The sequence below is a fragment of the Triticum aestivum genome, chromosome 6B, assembly GCF_018294505.1.
Source record: "Triticum aestivum cultivar Chinese Spring chromosome 6B, IWGSC CS RefSeq v2.1, whole genome shotgun sequence".
In the NCBI taxonomy this organism is placed as follows: Eukaryota; Viridiplantae; Streptophyta; class Magnoliopsida; order Poales; family Poaceae; genus Triticum; species Triticum aestivum.
Window position 1 is genome coordinate 681,938,717 of NC_057810.1, and position 25,799 is coordinate 681,964,515.

Sequence of the window (25,799 nt, forward strand, 5' to 3'; positions counted from 1 at the left end):
GCGGGGAAGACCCACGGTAGCCACGTACCGTCAAGGCTTTATGTGAAGCTAGATTCGCAGAAAACTTGCAGTTCAAGGCCCAGTCCACTGTCCAAGTTGCTTACTAGTGTAGCATAGAGTTCTAGGTGGAAGTTCAACTTAACAGTCTCCACTGTAGTACCAGTATATAAAACATTGTTTTGGAACCAAAGACAAGTATTGTGTACCTCTGGGATCTGGTGGGGGATTACTGGAATTTAGTCTATTTTGGGACGGCCCAATAACTATTTTAGAAATTCCTAAATAAATCCTAGAGGCCCACTTAGCCCATTTGTGCAAGGCAAGGGATACTACTAAAGTTTAGTCCCACATTGCTAGTTGAGTGGAAGTTGGACCACCTTATAAGGGAGGTTCTTTCCCCACTTGTATGAGCATGAGAACAAGAGGGACATCCACGCGCGCTCCTCCTCCGCCGCCCGCCTCGCCATGCCATGGCACGCCTCGTCACGACGCGCCGCGGGTTGCGGGTTGCGGGAATGAGCCGAGCCGATGTCTAAATTTTTGCCACGCACTACGGGTATACGAAAGGTCACTCGGAAGCTGAAACATTTTTTCTGTAGTGGACACTGAATCCGAACGGTGCGCCTCTATGGCTGCTGCCTGTTCGTTTTGTCTCCCGCGTTCCCTTCAGCTCCCGGCGCAGCCTCTCGCCTCCTTCTCTTGCGCCTATAAAAGGGAGGTCGCTCCTCTCAGAGAGACGCACCAGAACTTCTCCTTCCTCTCGCCACCGGTTCCAATCTCTGCGCTGCTGCTGTCTTCCTCATCCCGGCTTGCAGCGTGCACCGCGAGTCAGGACAGTAGGCCTTCAAAACCGCACCTCTTTGAGTCCTGTACGGGGGAAGGGTGATAAGGTTTTTGGGGAGCGCTCTGCGCGACTACTGACTTCTTCGTCACGGACGCCCCGGACTCCGATGACTAGTTCCCCGACGACGACTACTTCCCCAACGTCGACAACCTCTTCGACGACATGGAGGAGACCGACCCCAAGTCCAGTGCCTCTGCTCCGGCTGCTGTCCAGTACGTGTTCTTGTTTTTCCTGTTAGAGGTCCTGCCACAGTTCTTTCTTCTAGTGTTTACCCTACATATGTTAGGATCTACCTCATATATGCATCTTGATCTACTGTCTGCTCGAGAGATGATCCTTTCTAGCTCATATATGCAAATGTTATTTACCTTCACTTTATCAAATTGCATGACTTGTTTTATCACTGCTATGCTAGTCATGTTTTATCTAGTATTTCTGTTAATAAAATCATTTGGTAAAATGCTCATATTTCCAACATGTTCGGTAGTCATCTAGCTTCACTGGATCCGTAAACCTGGCTTCTGTTTCTTGATGCCGGCTTCTTTCACAGGATTGTGGTCGATGGAAACCGTTCGGCTCGCTAACTCCAGCTTTCTGGTGCTTGCCAGCAGGCCAACCTGCATGGGCGGACTGGAGCCCAGCTGGCTCAACACGTTACGTGGTCTTAGGTCCGATCAGGCATAGGAGGAGAGTGGATGGGCTTGGACCAGTAAAGAGGCAAAGGTAGGGATCTCTCCACGTCGCCTCAAGAGGATGTAATAAGACAGGAGAGAGAACGTAGCGAACCGGTACGTGCCTCTCGACTCACTTCGCGGTGGCACTCCCCTGTAATTTTGCCTAACTCCCGCTTCTCTTTTTCTTGGATCACCAGAAGTGTTGCTCTCGTTTTTTGTACGTAGATTGTCGTCAGATCTGGGAAGCTAGATTCCCAAAGCCAACCCGTTCGGCCTAGCTCCAGCGAAAATTTGATGAAGCTAGAAGCTGGGAAACTACTGAACGGGCCCTAAGAGCGATTGTGGCGGGAGCAAAAATTATGAATTCGCTATTTCGATACGAATTCAGTGGTATAATTTTTGTTTCCGCCGCAGTCAGTTTTATTGGTTAAATTTATGATCAAACTTAGAGCATCTCCAGCCGCGCCCCCAACACGGCCTCCCAGGCAATTTTTTCATGCCGGCGCCGAAAAAATGGCCCAGTCGCGCCCCGGGAGCCCGTTTTTCGCCGGCTTGGGCCGAAATCAGCGCTAGCGGACCCAAGCCGAACCTGGCGCGCTTGGGGACGCCTGAGGGCATCGGGGCGAGCGGTTTTGGCGTGAAAGAGTCGCGGGCCCGCCGAGTCAGCGAGACGCCGGCTTTTTCGGCCTCATCGTCTTCGTTCCCATGGGAATCAATGCCAAGGCTGCCGCCCTGCCTTGCCGATCAGCCTTCATTGATGCCTCACGGGCGGCGCAGTGAAGACGCCGCCGACGCGCGTCCCACCTGCTCCCGCCACGCGTCCTCCCGCATGCCACCTCCCCGCCGCCCCGCTTCGGCTATAAAAGGCGCCCACTCCCCGCCGGTGAGCGCCACAGCCTCCCCTCCCCCTCTCGCAAAAAGCCTTCTCCCCACCGACGAGCAAAGCAAACATGGCCGAGAGGTTCCCAGACGACGACGCAACGGCGAACGGCTGCGGGCGCCGACACCTCCAAGAGCCGGAGGCGCACCTCCTCTACGAGGCCGAGTACCCGGCGCCCCCTGACATGCGCGTGTCGGGGGCGTGGAGGCTGAGCGCCGCCGGCGTCTCGGTGCCGCCGGTACCCGAAGGGGTGGCACGCGGGCGAAGATCGCCCGCATCCGCTCCTTGACGGAAGAGCAGCGGAACCAGCCGAGGTACGCGCCCGACAGTGAAACGCTGTGGACGATGTACTTCCAGCGCCGGCGCGAGGAGCAGATCACCTCCGTCAACGGCGTCATTCCCCGCGGCCGCCTCAACGCCGAGGGACGGCGCGAGTGGTGGGGCGTCCCAGGCTGCACCCTCGACGCCGTCCTCGACCACATCGGGACCGGCAACGTGCCGCGGCTGGAGTACCCGACGTGACCGTCCTTCTATCGCCGCCGCGGCAGTTCCTGGATGACGCGGTGAATGGAGCCGGGATCGTCCTCGTCGTCGGGCTCCGGCTCGCCCGCCCTCTACCCCGTCAGGCCCGAGCTGGAGGGGACACCGCTCGGGCGTCGCGCTCGCAGCGGCACCCTCGTCATCAACGAGCCCTCACCACCTGCGACGGCACCAGCGAGGCGCTCCCTACGCCTGGTCCGGCCGAAGCCTGAGCCGAGCTTGCTCCCCGTGAAGCCGGAGCACGTCGACATGGTGGCCCCCAACGACGAGTCCGCCCTCAAGTGGGCGAAGGAGGACTACGTCCCGCGAGCAGGTGCGTCGCCAGCGCCGAGTGTACCTCGAGCACCAGGCCCGGCGCCGCACCGAGGCCTATCGTCACGCCGAGGAGGGCGGCGTTATCGTCATCGACAACGACGAGGAGGGTGAGGCCGGGCCGTCAAGCACACCACCACGTGTCGACGACCCCGGCCAGGGCTGCAGCAGGGACGTCGCAGACGAGGCGCGCAACGACGACGACGACGACGGCGACTACACCCGCTTCTGCATGCTTCTCGTCATGTAGACGACGGCGGAGGCTAGGCTTTTTAGTTTGTTTCTTAAGTTAGGCATAGTTCTTGCATGTTTTTACGTTTTTGTACAATTTTCAATGAAGTATGGCCGAGTTCCTACAAAAAATCGCGAGTTAGCAAAAATTTGAAACGAACTTCGCCGAACCCGCGACGACCGTGGGCCTATGACTGGGAGCGAACCAAACCCCAGGAGTCAATCTAGCGCCGGTTCACCCCAGGCCGCTCTTTTTCGGCGCCCTGGGGGGAGGGGGGGCGAACGGCTAGAGATGCTCTTAGATATCGGGAAACGCAGACACACTACATTGTGGAATGGAGTGAGTACTAGTAAAAACAACAAAAACCCACACCTAGGCCCAGAAACATCTGTCCAACTATACATAGACATCCAAAAAACCAAAACTAGACTAGAAGCGATTAGAGTAACTCCAACAGCTCCCATATGTCTAAAAATAAATAACCGCGGTTTACGGAAAGCGGGAACGACAAAGTAGCTATGAGACAACTTTCTCTAAGAGCATCTACAGTTGGACCCCATATATCCTCCCTAAACGTCCATCCGGTCAGTGTCCAATCAGAAAAGATGACCCAATCGGACCCCCACCCCTCCCCCCACTTTCTCCCTGACCACTGCTCAGTCGTTGTGCCCGCACCGGTGACGGCGCAGACGAGGACACCCAAATCGGAGGCACCGGACGCACGCCATGAGTGGCACCAGGCGAGGAAGAGAGTGGCAGTGGGGGGGGGGGGGCATTGGCCGCGCGATGGTGGATCTGGTTCTGGAGGATCAAATCCTCTGATGCCCCCTCATGAGGTGAAGATGGCCGCGCAACAGCTCCACCGCAAAAATGCCAAACTGCTCAGTTTCGCCATAAAGCAATCGGAGCACAAGGCTATGGCGGAAGGGCGGCCCGACAGACCAAAGCATGGGATCGCACGGTCAAGAGGATAACCGGCAACATCTCCTTCGACGAGGACTCGGACCTCACCAATGGCTCCATCTCTGAGGACGACGCCTCTTCGGCCGCCGATGCCTACACAGAGGGGTAGAACCACACATGTGGCCGCAATGGGAAGGGGGCAACAAGGAAATAGTGATTTACTCTGCCCTTCTCCGCCTCTCCGTTCTTCTAGTTGTCCAATGCCTGACACCATGTGATTGATGTTCGAATTATGCCCATTTGTTATTATTGTGCGGTCTACATAGTTTATGTTTTACTACATTGCATGGGTTGCATGAATATGAGGGTTCGGATATGAGAAAAACGAATGCAGAGGCAAAAAAAATGAGAGGTGGCCGGTTATGAGACACGTCCGCGGTCGTTTGAGGGCGGGATTTAGCTACTCGTGGCTGTAGATACTCTTACAAAACTAGACTGGAGCTGCTTACTACTCCGAGTTTATTTGTCAGGAGAAGACTTGCTTGCTCTCCTTACTCCGAGGAGCCTGACACTCGTCCGTCCGCATGTGGGGATTGCTGTGCAGGGCGCAGAGGCTATGGTGGCTAGGCACCTTCATAACGACGACGGGCCGAGTCAAGTCGTTTTATATATAATAAAAAAAGACGAAGCCATGTGTTGGTTCGCCGTTCTGCATCACAACAATTAAGAACACGAAGGGAACCACAGGCAGCTGTTGACTGAGAGAATGGAGTGTGGCGTCCCTGCCGCGCAGGTGCAGCCCCCAGTGCCAATGGATCAGCCCGGCCAGCCGGACGCAGCATCTCTGCAGCCGGCAGTGCCTGTGGATCAGCCCGGCCAGCCGGAGGCAGCATCCATGCAGCCGGCGGTGCCAATGGATCAGCCCGGCCAGCCGGAGGCAGCATCTCTGCAGCCAGTAGTGCAGCCGGCAAAGCCGCCCGTGCAGCCATGGGAGTACAGCCTGCGGAAGTACCTCCTGCTGCTGGCGGCCATGGTGGTGACCATCACTTACACCGCGGGGTTCAACCCGCCGGGAGGCGTCTGGCAGGCTGCCCACGACGGCCAGCCTGCCGGGGACCCCATCATCCGCTACACCCACTACCACCGCTACCTCGCCTTCTTCTACTGCAACGCCACCGCCTTCGCCGCGTCGCTCGTGGTCATCGTCCTCATCCTCGTCCTCGCCATCCGGCACGACAAGAAGGGGAAGGACAGCCGATGGGTCGTCGTGCCGCTGCGGGGCGTCATGGTGGTAGACCTCCTCAGCCTCATGGCCGCGTACGGGGCAGGCACGTGCCGGGACAAGATTTCAACCATCTTCTCGGCAGTGCTGGTGGCCATCGTCTTCCTCTACATCCTCGTTCTCAAGTTGATGGACTACTGGGAGAAGAACTCAGATTCCAGTGCCGGCACGATTCCTGCTCCCGTTGCCGGCACGATTCCTGCTCCCGTCGCCGGCTCCGAAGACAGGAAGCCCGTCTCCAACGGCAATGCCGGCTCCGGCTCCAGCGGCGCGACGCCCGTTCCCAATCCCGACTCCAGCACCGGGATGATTCCCGCCCCCGTTGCCAGCTACGGTGGCGGGATGCCCATCTCCAACGGCAACACCGGCACCGGTGGAGTGATGCCCACTCCCAATGCCGACTCCGGCGCTCGCACAATTCCTGCTCCCATCCTCAGCTCTGACCCCATGGTCGAAGAACAGCTCCGTGTCCGTGACCGCAAGGCAGTGAAGAAGCTCAAAGCGGAAGAGCGGCTCCGCAAGGTCCTGGTGCTCCTGGCGAGGTTCGCGGTGAGCATCACGTACGTCGCCGGGTGGCTTCTGGGACAGCACCGGGGGCAGCCACCGCCCAGGCGACGCCATTCTCAAGGACCAGCACAGCCCGCGCCTGACGGTGTTCATGCTCTGCAACACCACGGCGTTTGTGGCGTCCCTGCTCATCACCATGCTGCTCATCATCGACGGGAAGAAGCTCCGCTAGAAGAAGACGGCTCGGTCTCGCATCCTCTGCGGGTGCATCATCGTCGCTCTGGTCGGTCTCATCGTCGCATACGTGGTTGGCAGCTGCAGGGAGATCGATACCACCGCCTACATGATCGGCCTAGTCGGCGCCGTTCTTGCAATGATACACATCATCCTACTCTATGTCTATGGTATCTACGCTCCAGCGTCAAGATCCTTGTCTTTCGCTATCTACGTTAGAAGTCCAGCTGACCAAACTGAAGAACTTCAGCGGGCTCGTGATAATATCAGGTAATGTCAATGTGGGGTTAAGATTACAACTGAAGTCCAGTTCGTAACTGAAGTCTGTTTATTCTGTCTGCAATTACCCTGTTTTCTCTGCAAACTGAACTGAACTCTGTTTCTTCTTCTCTGCAGTACAATGGAGGCTCTGGACAAGGCTCGCTCTCTTGTTCTACTTCTTGCCACTCTTGCCGCCGCCATCACCTACACAGCGGGGTTAGACCCGCCGGGTGGGCTTTGGCAGGACAACACCAACGGACACATGGCCGGTGACCCCATCCTTCTCACGACCAATCCTAGGCGATACAAGGCCTTCTTCTACTGCAACTCGGTTGCCTTCGTGGCCTCCTTGGCGGCCATCGTCCTAGTCCAGAAGGAGATTCTGGTCAAGCACCACGTGCTGGAGGCAGCCATGATACTCGACCTGTTTGGCCTCATCGGCGCATATGCCGCCGGGAGCTGCCGGGACGTGAACACCTGCATTAACGACATGGCTTTGGCAGGCGCCGTCCTAGCCTATGTGGTTGTCCATGTCATCTTCTTCACGCTGAACTACAAGGAAAAAGAAGAAGACGACCAAGCAAATCAGTTGCTGGAGAAAAGGCGCAAACGGTTGCTCCTCTTCGCGATCTTGGCTGCGACCATTACCTACCAAGCAGGCCTCACCCCTCCTGGTGGCTTCCTGCTCCGGGATGACAAGCTTGGGCACCACGCTGGCGATCCGGTCCTCCTGTACAATTTCCCACGCCGCTACAAGATTTTCTTCTACTTCAACTCGGCGAGCTTCATGTTGTCCATCTCCCTCATCATACTCCTGGTGAACCCCAATCTGTACAGGCCAGCCATACGAAGCAATGCACTATCTGTTTGTACGGCGGTGGGCTTGTTTTGTTTGATGGGGGCCTATGCCGCTGGAAGTACCCAACACCTCAAGACATCCATCTACATCTTTGTGTTGGTCGGTGCGGTCCTTCTCGTTGTAGTTGGACTGCTGCTGGTATTTTTGCTAAGGGAGCAGAAGATTGATGGCAATTCAGCAGCTGTTGCGCCATCCATATCCCATGAGCAGAAGCAGGAAGAAGAACAAGAAAGGAAGGAGGATGAAGAAGAAAGGAAGAAGCATGCGAGGCGCAAGTACCTAATGCTGCTAGGCGTCTTGGTGGCAAGTGTAGCCTACCAGGCCGGCCTAGAACCACCGGGAGGAGCGTGGCAGAGCAGTGGCAATGGGTACGAGGCAGGCGACCCGGTGATGCACGATAACAGGAGGCCCCAGTACATCGTCTTCTTCTACAGCAACTCCTTTTCCTTTGTGGCTTCCATTGTAGTCATCATGATGTTGCTACCGCATTGGCTGCCAAACAATAAGGAAGAAGAATGGGAGAAATGGTCGCTGAGGGTGCTGAACTGAACGATCCTACTGGATTTGGTCACTCTCGTAGTGGCCTATGCAGCCGGCTCCAGCAGGGGGTGGGAGACGCCTGTGTATGTTGGCATGATCATACTACTTGCCGTTCTGGGCTACTTTGCAATCCACACGAAGCTGTCAATATGTTCTGATCGTCGCCATGACAGGTGCCAGAGCAGCCAAAGACATCCCCCAGTGTGATTCATTATCAGTGTGGTCAGTAGTTCATTTTAGCTTAGCTGTCCCTGTTTTTAGATTCCTAGTCTAGTCGATGTAATTGGATTAACCTGCATCCCAATTGGAGCATGCCGACATTGTTTGTTGATTCAGTGGGCAAGTGTGTCTGTATCCTAACCCAGTGAATATGCAAGGTAGGTGGCGATTCCTGACCCTATGTGCACTTTCTATCTCGTAGTAGGAATTTGAATGGGAAGTGCATGAGTTGCAATGGCATTTGTATTCAGGAAACTGAACCATTTGTTGCTACTGAAACCTACTAGTATGTCACTATGTACAGAAGTATTGAGTAATCCTAATAGTACTCACTAGGTACAAAAGTATTGAATAATCCTAATAGTACTCACTGGTCTGGTCGAGATGAAACATACCTGGAAGCTTGAATTCTTGACCCGGCTTCAACGACGCAATCTCCCTGCTGGGGCAATTCAACGAACACCTGCAGGGCGCCCGACCCCGTATGCAGACGCGGACAGCTGAGCTGCAGGCCGCCGTTGTGACTAGCGTGGTTACCGTGGAGCGTGGGTCGCCTCGATAGGAAGTAGTTGCTGGAGCCGACGAGTGGATGGTGAGCGAAAGCAGGCGCTGAGTTCAGAAAAACGCGCGAATCCAGCTCCGAACCATCCCCGCTCGGCCGCTCTGTCCCTGCGATCTCCCACACGAGGTACACGGGAAGGCGGAAGGACGCGAGCAGCGCCGCGCTGCCCGGGTGCAGGTCGGTGCGGACAGTCGCCGGCGATCACCGAGGAAAAGGAGCAGCGCCAAGCCCCTGGCTCCGGCGCGTTGTTTCCTGTTCGCCAGGAGTGATCGAGAGCGAGATGGTATTGGGCCCCGGCCCATTTGCTGTGCGCGCGCTGGAGCTCAGCGCCAACGAGGAGTTTGCTAAAAAACCGAGGAGTTCGCCTTAGAAAAAGAGAAAAGTATGTCTTTTTTGTCCCTCAAATTCCCCAAAAGTATAGACTTAGGATGCGTTTGGTTGTACTCCCTCCGTCCGGAAATACTTGTCCTAGAAATGAATAAAATGGATGTATCTATAACTAAAATAAGTCTAGATACAGGACAAGTATTTTCGGACGGAGGGAGTATTGCCCAGCTTGCCCATAGCTGAGCTAGCCTTTAGTAGACATTTAGTCCTTCAAGTCTTAAAACCGGATAAATTTGGCTCAAAACAGCAATTTTTTTGTTGACCAGGTTTGACTGATGAGCAGTAAATTTGAAAAAAAAACCAAACAAATTCATAAAAAACTGAAATTTTGTGACATCCAAGATGCTTGGTGTGCTAGATGCGTGTAATTTTTTGAATAACATCCGAGGAGCTCTTGCAAGAAAAAAAACAAATTATGGCTTTTTTAGCCAATTTTTTTTGCCACAAGCTCCTCGAATGTTGAAACACCGCAAAAAAATTCATGCACCTTGCGCAGCCAAGCATCTTTGTTGCCACAAAATTTCAGTTTTTTTGGTTTTTTTTAAACTTAGTGTTCTTCGGTCAAATCCGGTCAACATGGTCAAACCCGGTCAACATGCTCAAAATCTGGTTTTGGATCAAACTTATCCGCTTTTGAGACTTAAGGGCCATTGTCTACCAAACTTTTTTTAGGGACCAAGTCTACATTTTTAGGGAATTTGACGGACCAAAAACATACTTTTCTCTAAAAAAAGGCGCCAACGAGGAGCTTTGTTTAGGGGGGGACTACAATAGAATCTGAGCATCCTGTGCAAAAATAGAAAAAGCATGCTGGACCATTAGATGGGAGATGAATGGTACAGATCTAGGTGGAGGGATCTGAACCACTTAATGTATGTTTCACAGAGAACCCCCTGTCAATAGTTAGATATGAAGTAGCACATTTGCAGTATAGACCTCGAGTCTGCATGAATTATGAGCCTTTTTAGCTATGCACAGTGTTGACGCCCATCTCGTATTAGTTTGATACAGAATATTTATAAATATTTACTTCACAAAATTGATACACATTTAAGTGTTTATTTTGGCCTTTGAGACATCGCTAATTTTTCAAGAGAATTGAACATCTTTGTTACTAAAAAGCATCAATTTGTATCACAAATATTTCAACACATTAAGCCATCCCAGATCAAGCAGAAGTACATATACATGTCAAACTGGGAAGTATCCGAATGCATGAGCAACTTAAGGACCGAAATTAGTATTTGAATACATGGGAACATAACACAAGAGGCGTACATAGATCATTTTTAGTACATGGCCGGCAGGACGAAATGTTAAGGACTGAAATTATCACTGCCCAACATGCATCTTGATAGTACATGAGAGAAAGATCTATCATTTTCCCTCCTGTTTTAGTGCTTCCTAGTAATCGAGCATCATCTGCTGTGAGAGATGACAACCTCCATGGACTCTTATACATTTATCAGTTCAATCTACCTAGCTAAGAACACGAAATAAATATGTGTCAGTTAGAAACAAATACGAAATACCAGGAGATGCCTAACAGAGATGTTACTATATTCAAATTTGATAGCAGGAGATGCAGATTATATTCGAATTCGATAGCATCATTCACTGAGAAAATTCGACATGAACAAAAAAATTAGATTCAGATAAATTGCAGCATTAATCTACTTGATAGAAATTGAGATGTAGCAGAAATTACTAGGAAATAAAAGTTAACATCTACTCCCTCCGTCCGGAAATACTTGTCATCAAAATGAATGTATCTAAAACTAAAATACATCTAGATACAACTATTTCAATGACAAGTATTTCCGGACGGAGGGAGTACTTACTACAAAAATGAAGCACCTCCTCGCACTGCCGATCGGGAAGGAGCTGGGGAGACCACAACCGACTTGCCGCCGACGTGGGGGAGGAGGATGCGATCTATTACTGGAGCCTTAGAGAGAGGGGGAGGAGGTGACGAACCTAGAACTATCGGACCTTCAGAACGGAGGTTGCGACGAGGACAGTGTGGAACGGAGGTTGGGGGCTGACGAGCTCCAATCTGGTCCAGTCTCAAACTGGGCCGCCAGCCACACAACGGCAAGGAGCCATTGGGAGATCTGGAGCAGGGAGTACTCGTCTAGCTTGCAAAAGGGATCTGGGTCGCCGCCGCCGCCGCCGCTGGGGAAAAATCTGTTCGTGCGCTGCCTCTCCCCAGGGGATTTGGGTATGAACGAGTAGGGGCATCGGGACCAAATTAGCTGTTGTGGATGGTCTTTTTTGCAAATTTTGCACGCACAACGCCCCACCGAATCTGGGCCACCAATCTTCCATCCAATGGTACATATCCGTTTTTTCTATTTTTGCACCATAGCCTCAGATTCTATACTAGTTGCCCCCCTTTGTTTATGTGCGTGTGCGTGCGTGCGTGCTATGCTGCCATTTGATATGGGGATTTGAACGGAGGAAGCGATGGCCCCCAAATCAATTTCCACATGTTGCCCGAAATCCTTCTCCTCAGCTGCCTGCATTCCGATTCTTCTCTCAACTTCTCCATCGTAGTTGTTTTCTCCTTGTAGTGCAACTACTGAGGATTCATTCAAGGTTAGTATTGGCATGAGAGATGCTCGAGTTTGAGCATGGTCGGCGACCAGAGGGGAAAGGTGTGCTAGCATCGAGGGTTGTTGATGTTCTTCTGGTCATGTGGCGGTGCCAGTCGGGACTTGTGTGAGCGGAGCAAGAGGGGACACACAGGCGGCCACCCGGGTGAGATGATTAACGTAGTGCAAGGTGTAACACATGAATCCTTTTAGTCTCATATCGCTCGGGAACATGGGATTGCATTGCTTTTAACCTTTTATAACAGTCAAATATAGTATTTCGTACTTTTCAATATATGAGAGAACGGAAAGGTGTGACAGATCCCGAGTGTACTGTGTACCACACCCTCTTATCGCATCTGTCGAGGCTCTCTAAGATTCACACTGGAGTCTGCCAAGTCACAGACCATTTGCATTGAAAGCTGGAGTACTAAACAACGGACTTATAAGAGGGAGTGTTAACATCAAATTGCTTGGATGAGAAGTCAATGATGAACTACTTCCTCCTTTCACAAATATAAGATGTTTTAACTTTTTCCGAATCGAATGTAAATAGACACATTTTAATGTGTTTGTTCACTCATTTTAGCCTGTATATAGTTCATATTAGAATTCTTTAAAACATCTTATATTTGTGAACAGAAAGACTATTATTTATGCTAGTAGAGGGTCTATGGTTACTTTTTTTAAGGCTACAGAAGGTATAGGGCATCTCCGCGATCCATGATAGCTAGAGCCTGATAGGTAAAATCAGGGGTAAGCCATTTTCTTGCTCAAGTGTAACTTGTCTAAGAGAATAATTAGTGGAATCAAGAGAACTACTAGGAGCAACAATATTAGATTTAACATGATTATTGTTACTACTACAAGAAGAATCTTTCTTGCTCTTACACTACAGGAATCAGCTTCTTTGCCGTTTGCCATGGCGGACGGCAAAGCCATGGATGACGGACGGCAAAGGCCTTTGCCGTCCGCTGGCAGACGGCAAAATGTCCGGCCGAACGGCTGACGCAAAGGCCTTCTTTGTCGTCTGCTTCACAGAAGCGGGCGGCAAAGGGTTGTGCCGGCCGCCGTCGTAGCCAAGCAGACGACAAAGGTTTTGGACGGCCGTGGGGTGGGGTGAGAGCCGTTAGGGTTAACAGCGTGTTCTTTGTCGTCCGCTAGCAAACGGCAAAGAGCTGAGCTCTTTGCGCTATCGGACGGCAAAGAGCTGAGCACTTTGCCGTCTGCTGGCGGACGGCAATAAGCTGAGCACTTTGCCGTCTGCTAGCGGACGACAAAGAGGCCAAGATCTTTGCCGTCTGCTAGCAGACGACAAAAAGCTCAGCTGGACCAGCACTGAGAAGCTGCCACCTGGCCAGCTATGTCGGCTGCCAGCAGACGGCAAAGAGCTTGGCCTCTTTGCCATCTGCTGGCAGACGACAAAATGACCAAATAGTCAGCCTAGTGTTCCCAGTTTGCATAGGAAGCTGCCACGTGGCCTCTTAGCCGTCTGCTAGCAGTCGACAAAGCTCTTTGCCGTCTGCTAGCAGACAGCAAAGAGGCTATATATCCCCTATTTTTTTAATCCATTTAATTTGGCAACATATAACAGATATACATACATACATATAACTCCAACATATCCAACAATATAAGAGCAAGTCCAACAACATATTTCATCAAATCCAACATATCCAACAACATAAAAGTCCAACATATCCATATATGTACATACATATCCAGAAACAAGTTTCCAACAACATATCCATATAGTACATATCCAACGAGTTTTCATAAACAACAAGGAAGCAAGAGAAGAGTAGGACACTCCATCAATGCAAGCTTCCTCGTCAATCTAAAACAAATCTGCGAATTGGGAAACATGAAAGTTAGAACACACGAAGAAAAAGAAGAAGAAGACTAGCTAGAAGAAAAGTAAGAGGAGGAGGAGGAGAAGAAGAAGATCTTCTTCTTAAGATCTTCTTCTCCTCCTCCTATTCCTTCTTTTCTTCTTCTTCCTTGATTTTCTTCATCTTATTATGTCATTTGTGGACTAAATAGGCTAAGGTAGGTAAAAATGCCATTTTTGGGCTAAGGTAGGTAAAAAATGCTAAGTGTGTAGGTCAATTTAGAGTTAAGCTAGGTAAATAGGTCATTTTGGAGCTAATGTAGGTTAAATGGATCATTTGGGAGCTAACGTAGGTTAAATGGATCATATTGGAGCTAACCTAGGTAAACTTGGTCATTTTTGAGCTAACCTAGCTAATTATGCCATTTTTTGACCTAACTAAGTGTTGGGGATCGTTGTAGAAATTAAAAAATTTCTACGCATCACCAAGATCAATCTATGGAGTAACTAGGAATGAGAAAGAGGGGAGTGCATCGTCATACCCTTTAAGATCACGAGTCGGAAGCGTTGCAAGAACGCGGTTGGAGGAGTCGTACACGTAGCGATTTAGATCACGGCCGAATCCGATCTAAGCACCGAACAACGGTGCCTCCGCGTTCAACACACGTGCACCCTGGTGACGTCTCCTGCGCCTTGATCCAGCAAGGAGGAGGGAGAGGTTGAGGAAGAAGGCTCCAACAGCAGCACGACGGCGTGGTGGTGATGGAGTGGCAGTTCTCCGGCAGGGCTTCGCCAAGCTCTTGCGGAGGAGGAGAGGTGTTGGGGAGGGGAGGTGCTACGCCTTGGATGTCGTGCTGCACCCCTTCCTCCACCCCTCTATTTATAGGGAGAAGGGGGAAGGGGGCCGGCCCCTCTAGATGGGATCTAGAGGGGGGCGGCGGCCAAGGGGGGTGCCCCCTTTAGGGTTCCCCCGCCAACCCTAGGCGCACGGGCCCTGTGGGGGGGGTGGCGCCCAACCCACTTGGGGCTGGTTCCCTTCCACCTACAGCCCATAAGGCCCTCTGGGGCAGGTGGACCCCCAGAACCCCTCCGGTGGTCCCGGTACAATACCGGTATACCCCCGAATATTTTCGGTGACCGTATGATGACTTTCCATATATAAATCTTCACCTCCGGACCATTACGGAACTCCTTGTGACGTCCAGGATCTCATCCGGGACTCCGAACAACATTCGGTAATCACATACAAATCTTCCTTATAACCCTAGCATCATAGAACCTTAAGTGTGTAGACCCTACGGGTTCGGGAATCATGTAGACATGACCGAGACAGCTCTCCGGCCAATAACCAACAGCGGGATCTGGATACGCATGTTGACTCCCACATGTTCCATGATGATCTCATTGGATGAACCACGATGTCGAGGATTCAAGCAATCCTGTATACAATTCCCTTTGTCAATCGGTACGTTACTTGCCTGAGATTCGATCGTCGGTATCCCAATACCTCGTCCAATCTCGTTACCGGCAAGTCACTTTACTCGTTCCGTAATGCATGATCCCGTGACCAACTACTTAGTCACATTGAGCTCATTATGATGATGCATTACCGAGTGGGCCCAGAGATTGTTGGGGAACGTTGCAGAAAATAAAAAATTTCCTACGGTTTCACCAAGATCCATCTATGAGTTCATCTAAGCAACGAGCGATAGGAGTGCATCTACATACCTTTGTAGATCGCGAGCGGAAGGTTTCAAGAGAAAGGGGATGATGGAGTCGTACTCGCCGTGATCCAAATCACCGATGACCAGGGCCGAACGGACAACACCTCCGCGTTCAACACACGTACGGAGCGGATGACGTCTCCTCCTTCTTGATCCAGCAAGGGGGAATGAGAGGTTGAGGAAGAAGGCTCCAGCAGTAGCACGACGGCGTGGTGGTGGTGGAGAGGCAGTACTCCGACAGGGCTTCGCCAAGCACTTAACGGAGGAGGAGAGGTGTTGGGAAGGGGAGGGGCTGCGCCTTGGATCAGGTGTGCAGCCCTCCCCTCGCCCCTCTATTTATAGGGGAAGGGGGAAGGGGGCCGGCACCCTCTAGATGAGATCTAGAGGGGAGGGGGGGCGGCGGCCAGGGAGGGGCTTGCCCCCCAAGCAAGGGGGGGCGCCCCCACTAGGGTTTCCCCCCAACCCTAGGCACATGAGCCCAAGGGGGGGGGCGCCCAGCCCTCCAGGGGCTGGTTCCCTGCCCCCTACGGCCCATGAGGCCCTCCGAGAGAGGTGGCCCCTCCCGGTGGACCCCCGGAACCCCTCCGGTGGCCCCGGTACAATACCGATATGCCCCCAAAACTTTCCGGTGACCGTATGACAACTTCCCATATATAAATCTTCACCTTCGGACCATTCCAAAACTCCTCGTGACGTCCGGGATCTCATCCGGGACTCCAAACAACATTCGGTAATCACATACAAGTCTTCCTAATAACCCTAGCATCACCGAACCTTAAGTGTGTAGACCCTACGGGTTCGGGAGACACGCAGACATGACCGAGACGGCTCTCCGGTCAATAACCAACAGCGGGATCTGGATACCCATGTTGGCTCCCACATGCTCCTCAATGATCTCATCGGATGAACTACGATGTCGAGGATTCAATCAACCCCGTATACAATTCCCTTTATCAGACGGTATGTTACTTGCCCGAGACTCGATCGTCGGTATCCCAATACCTCGTTCAGTCTCGTTACCGGCAAGTCACTTTACTCGTACCGTAATGCATGATCCCGTGACCAGACACTTGGTCACTTTGAGCTCATTATGATGATGCACTACCGAGTGGGCCCAGTGATACCTCTCCGTAATACGGAGTGACAAATCCCAGTCTCGATCCGTGTCAACCCAATAGACACTTTCGGAGATACCTGTAGTGCACCACTAGTAGAAAAACACCTATTAGTCCCGGTTCGTAAGGGCCTTTAGTCCCGGTTCATGAACCGGGACTAATGGGTCGTTACTAATACCTCCACCCATTAGTCCCGGTTCAAACACGAACCAGGACCAATGTGCCTCCACGTGGCCCTGTGCGCCGAGCCCAGTCAGAGGGCTTTTGGTCCCGGTTGGTGGCTCCAACTGGGACCAAAAGGCATCCATGCGTCTGCATTCTAGTGGCTGGGGTTTTTGTTTTTTTTGAAAGGAGGGGGGTTGGGGGTTTTGGGGGGTTAATTTAGGTGTTTCATATATTGTGTTAGCTAGCTAATTAATAGAGAGAAGTGTCCTCTCTTATGTCCGTGCTTGGTCGACGTTACGTACTATATATACATAAGTGATCGAGAGAACCATTCAGTACAGAAGTTCGTCATGCATACCGAGAGAAGTGATCGATCGACCTCTCCTTCTCCGAGAGATTGGTCGAACAACAAGTTTTTGTATCATGTATCCGACGCTACTGGCTACATACATGTACAATATGTATAAGATCTCTTAATTACACAAACCCCTAGCATTTGAAATCAATTTCCACATGGTATTCTCCGGCTTTACTGATGACGTGTTCAAGAAAGAATCCCGCCAATTCCTCTTGAATTGCTTTCATGCGATCTGGTTCTAGGAGTTCATCCCGCATCTGCCACGTCTAATTTGAAGAAGGGGGTTAATTAATACATATATATGAATGAAACTCAACAGAAATGATGGTGTAATAAAATGAAATTGTGAATATTATTGCTTACGCACTTCATATTGTCTTCTAGAGTAGCCCCGCTTGTTTTTCAAAGTCGCGGTGTGGATGAACTCGCACACGTAGTATCCACAGAAATCATTCCCTTCCTCCTGCCACAAGCACTTTACGAGAAATAGAGGTCAATCAAACTGATAATGAAGCATTATAAATGGCATTGATGAAAGTATAGCTATAGAATCAACGGGAGATGCGCGCAACTAGCTAGCCAGTAGTACTTACTTTCGGGTATGTATATCGCAGCTCCTTCGGCAGTCCCGGAGCTTCTGCGGTGAACTGTTTCCAAACCCTGCAAGACAAAGAAAATAATTATTATTACTTGAGATATCAGGAAATGAACAAAAAGTTGCCGATATGGTGCGATAATGATCGATTGAACTTACTTGCTGAGCATTTCAGTGATGTCCGCATAGGTTTCGGGATCTTTCCGTCTCGAGTCTAAGACGGTTACTAGTCCACGCTCAAGCTTAATCTCCAGAAGAATATAGTGATACCTGCGCACGCATGCATAACTCATCAATTACATTACTATAACCTCGCTCGAGTAATAAGGAAAACCGAATATGCACACGACAGTAACACTCACGGGCCGTTGTAAGGAAAGAGTATGGTATCTTTGTTTTGATTTTTGATCAACGATTGTAGCAAGTTGTCCTCGGCCTCTTTGACGTTCTTTTCAACCAGAAATACATCTATGATATTTGTGTTAATGAACCCAATATCATAAATTTCTTGTTTTTTGCACTCGACGATCTTCAATCTGCATAATATATTGAGGATAATTAATTATAAATACATGCAATGAAAGAGCCGAGCTATATATAGAGACTTAATGACAGAAATAGTACTTACAGGCAGTAGCAAAAGACCATTAATTTATCGAGGGCCTTTTGATTGAAGAACTCGAAGAACTCCTCAAATGGAACACACAACAGATCATTTGAAACGAGGTCGTGCTCCTCTTTAATGTTCAGATACAAACTGTTCGTCCCCTCAGACTCTCTGCAGGTTTTCATGTACCAACTATGGAATCTTCGCATCATTGTTGTCAGAGATTTTTCATCTTTGACGAGAGGCTTCCCGTACTCGTATCTGTGTTCGTCCACCGCCATGAAATCAGGAAGTGCATCGTCAGGCAGGTAATCTTCAAGATTGCCATAACCGGGCACCGTCCCCGGAGCATTAGACACATTGAGCGGGGGGCACGATTGCTGTGCTTGTTCGCCGAGCTGGGCAATTTTTTCCCCTTTGCTCGTTCTTTTAACCTTTTATCACTGACAGTAGTTCCCGACCGCTTGGCTTGGAGATATGTCTGTTCAGTAATGCGCTCATAGTTGGTTCTCGGCGGAGACTTTGGTGGTTTCCTCAGGGCATCGATAGTGCGCTTTGCTTTCACCGGATCTACCTTCTCCTCCGGAGGTGGATGTCTCTTTGCTTTCACCCCTTCAAAGAAGTCCTTCACGTGGGTCCGCACAATCGTATTGTTTTCCTCCTCGGACCTCTCGTACGGTAACTTCTCTAGAGGCTTGAGAGATGATGGATCGTATTTGTATTGCCTCCCGCCTCTGGTTGTGCTGCTAGACGCCGGAGTAGACGGAGCGGCTGCGGCGTCTGTCTTCTTTCGTGCTTGCTTACGAGGCGGAGGAGAAGGAGTACGACGCGCCGGAGCAGCCGGGGCGGCGGCGGGTCTCTTCCGCCCTTGCTGGCGAGGCGGAGAAGGAGGAGGCTGCTGGCTGCTCGGGAGCGCCGACGCAGGCGGAGAAGGAGGCGGAGTGCCGCCACGCGCCGAAGAAGGTGGCGGAGTGCCGCCAGGCGTGCCCTGATTGTCACTCGCCGGAGGAGGAGGAGGCGGTGGAGGAGGCGGAGTGCCCTGACTCGCCGGAGGAGGAGGAGGAGGCGGAGGCGTCCAGTTCGGAAGGTTGATGAGCTCCTTCCGCCATAGGCATGGAGTCTTCAAAGCAGAACCCCTACTCTCCCCTTCACCGGTAGGGTGGTCAAGCGGGAGGTCCTCAAATCCCTCCGTTATTTCATCCACCATCACCTTAGCATATCATTTTAGAATCGGCTGGCAGTGATAAGTTGTGCCGGGTCCACTAGGATAAACTTGGCCAACAGCCGCCTTGACCTTCAAAGTCATCCATCGCGCCATAATGTGGCAACTTTGAGACTCCGTGATACCATCCACGGGATAGCTGGCAGGAGCCGTCAAGACATGCTCCGGCTGAAGCAGCTCGGTGGAAGCCATGCTACTTCTCCGCTGAGATGGCGAGGTAGCTTCGAGGGAAGCTTCGGCAGGTCGTTTGTTGCGATCTGCTGCTTCTCGTTCCTCTTCTCGATCCTCTAGCCCCATTACCCTTCCAAGCAGCGCCTGCAGTTGGTCCTGCTCCAGTTTCTTCCTCCTCTCGTGGGTTTTGTAACCCCCTGCGTCCGGAAAACCAACCTTCCACGGAATGGAGCCTGGCGTGCCACGTGTCCGTCCAGGGTGCTGAGGATTCCCAAGGGCCATTATGAGCTCGTCCTTCTCCCTGTTTGGAAGGAACGTCCCTCGCTGCGCTGCAGCGATATAGTGTCGAAGGTTCTTGACTGGTATTTCCAGTTGCTCGTCCGTCCACTGGCACTTCCCTGTTACAGGGTCCAAGGTTCCGCCAGCCCCGAAGAACCAAGTCCGGCAACGGTCTGGCCAGTACATTGTCTCTGGTTCGATCCCTTTTTCAAGCAGATCATGCTCAGCCTTGGTCCACTTAGGTCGGGCTTTGAGGTAGCCACCTGACCCCGTGCGATGGTGAAGCTTCTTCTTCGCAGCATTTTCCTTGTTTGTCGCCGACATCTTCTTACTCTTTTCCGATGTCTTGTGGGCCACAAATGCGGGCCAGTGATCTTTGATCTTCTCATATTTGCCGATGAATTCTGGTGTCTTTTTTTTCGACAAACTGGTTCAGCTCTTTCCTCCACCTCCTCATTAGGGTTGCCATCTTCTTAAGAGCACAAGACTTGATTAATTGCTCTTTAACTGGATTCTCCGGATCCTCCTCTGGCGGTAGGGTGAAATTTGCCTTCAGCTCAGTCCAAAGATCTTCTTTCTGCATATCATTGACATAAGACACCTCAGGGTCTTCCTCCTTAGGCTTATACCATTGCTGGATGCTGATCGGGATCTTGTCCCTAACAAGAACCCCGCACTGAGCAGAAAATGCCTTCCTTGTCCGGATGGGTTCAATCGGTTCGCCGTCGGGCGCGATTTCTATGATCTCAAACTTTTCATCCGAGCTCAACTTTTTCTTCGGGCCTCGTCTCCTTACCGAAGTTGTGCTCGATCCGGAGGGCTAGAAATTATAAGGAAGAAAGACGAGAGTAATTAATATGTGTACATATACCAAAACAATGGAAGCATCAATTAACTAGTCAGCACGGGCTTAACTAATATATATATACCTGGCCGGACTCGGTTCGGTCACCGGAGCAGTCAGCACGGTCTCCTTCTTGTACCTCCATTGTGTCACCGGGGCCATCATGAACATAGTCATCTTCTTGTACCGGCATTAATGGGCCGAAGCCATCATGAACATAGCCCTCTTCTTCATCCAGCTGACCATCGGTGTCGAGGAGAAATGACGCAACATCATCACTTCCATTTGCGATTATCTCCCCCAACATCGCTTCTGTTTCTTCGTCTCGGGAGTGCTCCATAGTTTCTGCAAATATTTACAACATGTCAATTATTATTCAAACATGGTATAGATGGATATATATATATATATATTAGTGGCAAACGTAGAACTAGCTAGCTAATCACAATAAGGAATCATGTTAGTGGCCTCGACGCTGCTTCTCTAGGGTTTGGGGTCGCCTCGACACAACGCTTCAAGGGTTTGGGGTGGCCTCGACGACAACGCTCTTTTAACTTGGTAAATTTGGGTGGCCTCGAGAGAGTTAATTTGTCGTGTAGGGGCGCGGCGGGAGGGGGTAGGAGACCAACATCGTTTTCTCTCTAGGGTTTGGGTGTCCTCGAGAGTTTTGGTCGAGCGAGAGGGCCGAGGGCTGGGGGGTGCTGCCGTTGTATAAGTTATCACGGTCGAGAGGGGGTATATATATCGACCGCCCCTCATGTCGAAGTTATCTAGAGGGGGTTATATCGACAACGACGCGACATACATATACATGGGAAAATAATGTTATCGGGGAGGGGGTATCGGTACCACCCCCTCGTGTTGAAGTTTCTTCTTTCTCCTCTATTCCTTTCTTTCTTCTTCTACTCTTCTTTTTCTTCTTCTCCCTCGAGAAAGGAAAATAATTAAGGAAAAGGAAGAAAAGAGGAAGAAGGAAGAAGGAAGAAGAAGAAGAAAAAAAGAAGAAAAAAAGAGGAGAAGAAGAAAGGAATAGAGGAGAAGAAGAAAAAATAGAATTTTTTTCTTCTATTTTTTCTTCTTCTCCTCTATTCCTTTATTCTTCTCCTCTTCTTTTTCTTCTTTTTTCCTCTTCTTATTTATTTCTCCTCTTCTTCCTCTCTTCTTTTTCTCCTTTCTTCCTCTTCTTATTTTCCTTTTTCCTCTCATTCTTTTTCTTCTTCTTCTTCCTTCTTCCTTCTTCCTTCCTTCTTCCTCTTTTCTTCCTTTTCCTTATTTTACTTTCTCCTCTACACTAACCTAAAATGCACTAACCTAAAATCGATATCTACTAACAACCTAAATATAAAATTAATACATATATGAAAAAACATATATAAACAAAAAAATGCTATGAACATTATATTCATACATACATATATAGCCACATCCATTCATCATATATATAGCAACCACATACATATATACATTATATATATGAAAAAAATGCAATGAACAAAAAAATACACTTATGAAAAAAATACTATGAACATGTACACATATATACACATAAAAACACATATACACAAAAAAATGCAAAAAAATACATATATAAATTTTTGCATAAACTTTTGCATATATAAACTTCTGCATATATAAAAAAAGAGGAAAGGGCGCCGGCGGCCGGACCGAAGGCGGCGGCGTGTGGTCGGGGCGACGGCGACGGGGTTGGGAAAGGGGCGGCGCGCGCGGCGACGGCGACGGGGTCGGGGAAGGGGCGGCGCGCGCGGCGACGGCGACGGGGTCGGGGAAGGGGCGGCGTGCGCGGCGACGGCGGCGGGGTCGGGGAATGGCCGGTGGCGCGCGCAGCGACGATGATGGTGTCGGGGCCGGCAGGGGCGGCGGGCGCGGCGACGGTGTCGTGGCAGTGGCTCGACGGCGGCGACGGCGAGCTGGACCAGCCTGACGGCGTCGGGGCAGGGCTCGGCGGTGACGGCGACGAGGAGCAGAGGCGTCGGGGCGAGAAGAAAGAGATGGGTTTTGGCGAAAACTGCTAAGTCCTGTATATATAGCAAGAGCATTGGTCCCGGTTGGTGGCTCCAACCGAGACTAATGCCCCCTTTAGTCCCGGTTGGTGCCACCAACCGGTACCAAAGGCCTCTTTTCAGCAGCCCAAAGGGCGGGAAGCCGCGGCCTTTGGTCCCGGTTGGAGGCACCAACCGGAACTAAAGGGTGGGCATTGGTACCGGTTGGTGCCACGAACCGGTACCAATGCACCCCCTTTAGTCCCGGTTGGAGCCACCGACCGGGACCAAAGGCCCCTGTGCTGCCTGCATCGCGGCCAAAGTTTAGTCCCACCTCGCTAGTTGAGAGGGGCGCGCAGTGGTTTATAAGCCCCACTGCCGCACCCCTCTCGAGCTCCTCTCCACTGCAGGCTTACGGGCCTACTTGCTATTACATTGCCTGATGGGCCTTCTGGGCCTACTACGGGCCTGAATCCTGGCCCATAGTAGGGTTTCAAGTCGTATTCAGGCCGTGGGGGCCCAGTAGGAGGCATTTTTTTGTTTTTTTGTTTTCCTTACTTATTGTTGCTATTTTTATTTTTTTGTTTTGTTTTCTGCATTATTTATTTTCTTTTGTTTTTTGCTTTATTTTTTAATTCTTTTTGCTTTTAGTTTTAGGAAAATTATAAACTTTCTGTTAGTGCCATTACTTTTCAAATTTGAAAACACTTTTTTTGTTTTTTTGTTTTCTTTCTTGCTTTATTTATTTTATTTTCTTTCTACTTACAACAAAATACTTATTGTTGTTTTTTTGTTTTGTTTTCTGCATTATTTATTTTCTTTTGTTTTTTGCTTTATTTTTTAATTCTTTTTGCTTTTAGTTTTAGGAAAATTATAAACTTTCTGTTACTGCCATTACTTTTCAAATTTGAAAACACTTTTTTTGTTTTTTTGTTTTCTTTCTTGCTTTATTTATTTTATTTTGTTTCTACTTACAACAAAATACTTATTGTTGTTTTTTTGTTTTGTTTTCTGCATTATTTATTTTCTTTTGTTTTTTGCTTTATTTTTTAATTCTTTTTGCTTTTAGTTTTAGGAAAATTATAAACTTTCTGTTACTGCCATTACTTTTCAAATTTGAAAACACTTTTTTTGTTTTTTTGTTTTCTTTCTTGCTTTATTTATTTTATTTTGTTTCTACTTACAACAAAATACTTATTGTTGCTATTTTTAATTATTACGAGGGCCGAACCATAAGACATTAAAGCATTTCAAATGAACTCTGAAAAAGTTGAAAGTTGGCATGGTATCATAAATTGACCCACACATAGCATGTGCATATACAAAACGGACAATGGTATCATACTCGTCAGTTACAAAGTTGGCATGGTATCATCATAATAGTTGCGGGAGAAAGTCTTCACTTTTTCTTCGCTTGTGTCATTTGCTTATTGCGCCGTAACCATGGATAATCTTCATCGTTTATCAGGATGCTGGGGTCAGCCTTGACTTTGAAGGGAGGAATTTCATGAAACTTTTCATAATCTTCAGACATGTCTGTCTTGTCCTCCACTCCCACGATGTCCCTTTTTCCTGAAAGAACTATGTGGCGCTTTGGCTCATCGTATGATGTATTCGCTTCCTTATCTTTTCTCTTTCTCGGTCTGGTAGACATGTCCTTCACATAGATAACCTGTGCCACATCATTGGCTAGGACGAACGGTTCGTCAGTGTATCCAAGATTTTTCAGATCCACTGTTGTCATTCCGTACTGTGGGTCTACCTGTACCCCGCCTCCTGACAGATTGACCCATTTGCACTTAAACAAAGGGACCTTAAAATCATGTCCGTAGTCAAGTTCCCATATGTCCACTATGTAACCATAATATGTGTCCTTTCCCCTCTCGGTTGTTGCATCAAAGCGGACACCGCTGTTTTGGTTGGTGCTCTTTTGATCTTGGTCAATCGTGTAAAATGTATTCCCATTTATCTCGTATCCTTTCCAAATCGTAACAGTCGAAGATGGTCCCCTGGACAACAAGTACAGCTCATCACAAACAGTGTTGTCACCTCTGAGACGTGCTTCCAACCAACTGCTGAAAGTCCTGATGTGTTCACATGTAATCCAGTCGTCGCACTGCTCCGGGTGTTTGGAGCGCAGACTGTTCTTGTGTTCATCGACATACGGGGTCACCAAGGTAGAGTTCTGTAGAACTGTGTAGCGTGCTTGAGACCAAGAATATCCGTCCCTGCATATTATTGAGTCCCTTCCAAGCGTGCCTTTTCCAGTCAGTCTCCCCTCATACCACGATTGAGGGAGACCTATCTTCTTAAGGCCAGGAATGAAGTCAACACAAAACCCGATGACATCCTCTGTTTGATGGCCCATGGAGATGCTTCCTTCTGGCCTAGCGCGGTTACGGACATATTTCTTTAGGACTCCCATGAACCTCTCAAAGGGGTACATATTGTGTAGAAATACGGGGCCCAGAATGACAATCTCGTCAACTAGATGAACTAGGACGTGCGTCATGATATTGAAGAAGGATGGTGGGAACACCAGCTCGAAACTGACAAGACATTGCACCACATCACTCCTTAGCCTTGGTATGATTTCTGGATCGATCACCTTCTGAGAGATTGCATTGAGGAATGCACATAGCTTCACAATGGCTAATCGGACATTTTCCGGTAGAAGCCCCCTCAATGCAATCGGAAGCAGTTGCGTCATAATCACGTGGCAGTCATGAGACTTTAGGTTCTGAAACTTTTTCTCTGCCATATTTATTATTCCTTTTATATTCGACGAGAAGCCAGTCGGGACCTTCATACTAAGCAGGCATTCAAAGAAGATTTCCTTCTCTTCTTTGGTAAGAGCATAGCTGGCAGGACCTTCATACTGCTTTGTAGGCATGCCGTCTTTTTCGTGCAAACATTGCAGGTCCTCCCGTGCCTCAGCTGTATCTTTTGTCTTCCCATACACGCCCAAGAAGCCTAGCAGGTTCATGCAAAGGTTCTTCGTCACGTGCATCATGTCGATCGAAGAGCGGACCTCTAGGTCTTTCCAGTAGGGTAGGTC

General features: G+C 49.8%; 1 long non-coding RNA gene and 1 pseudogene across 1 annotated transcript; one reads left to right on the forward strand and one right to left on the reverse strand.

Annotated features, from left to right (window-relative positions):
• The first annotated feature begins 5,151 nt into the window (after window positions 1-5,151).
• LOC123134835 (uncharacterized) lies at window positions 5,152-8,313 on the forward strand (annotated as a pseudogene).
• A 2,114-nt stretch (window positions 8,314-10,427) lies between these two features.
• On the reverse strand, window positions 10,428-11,472 carry LOC123134836 (uncharacterized). Its single transcript, XR_006465749.1, has 2 exons — window positions 11,214-11,472; window positions 10,428-10,719 (listed from the first exon to the last, which is right to left on the reverse strand). It is a non-coding gene; the product is annotated as an uncharacterized lncRNA (long non-coding RNA).
• Between the last annotated feature and the right edge of the window lie 14,327 nt (window positions 11,473-25,799).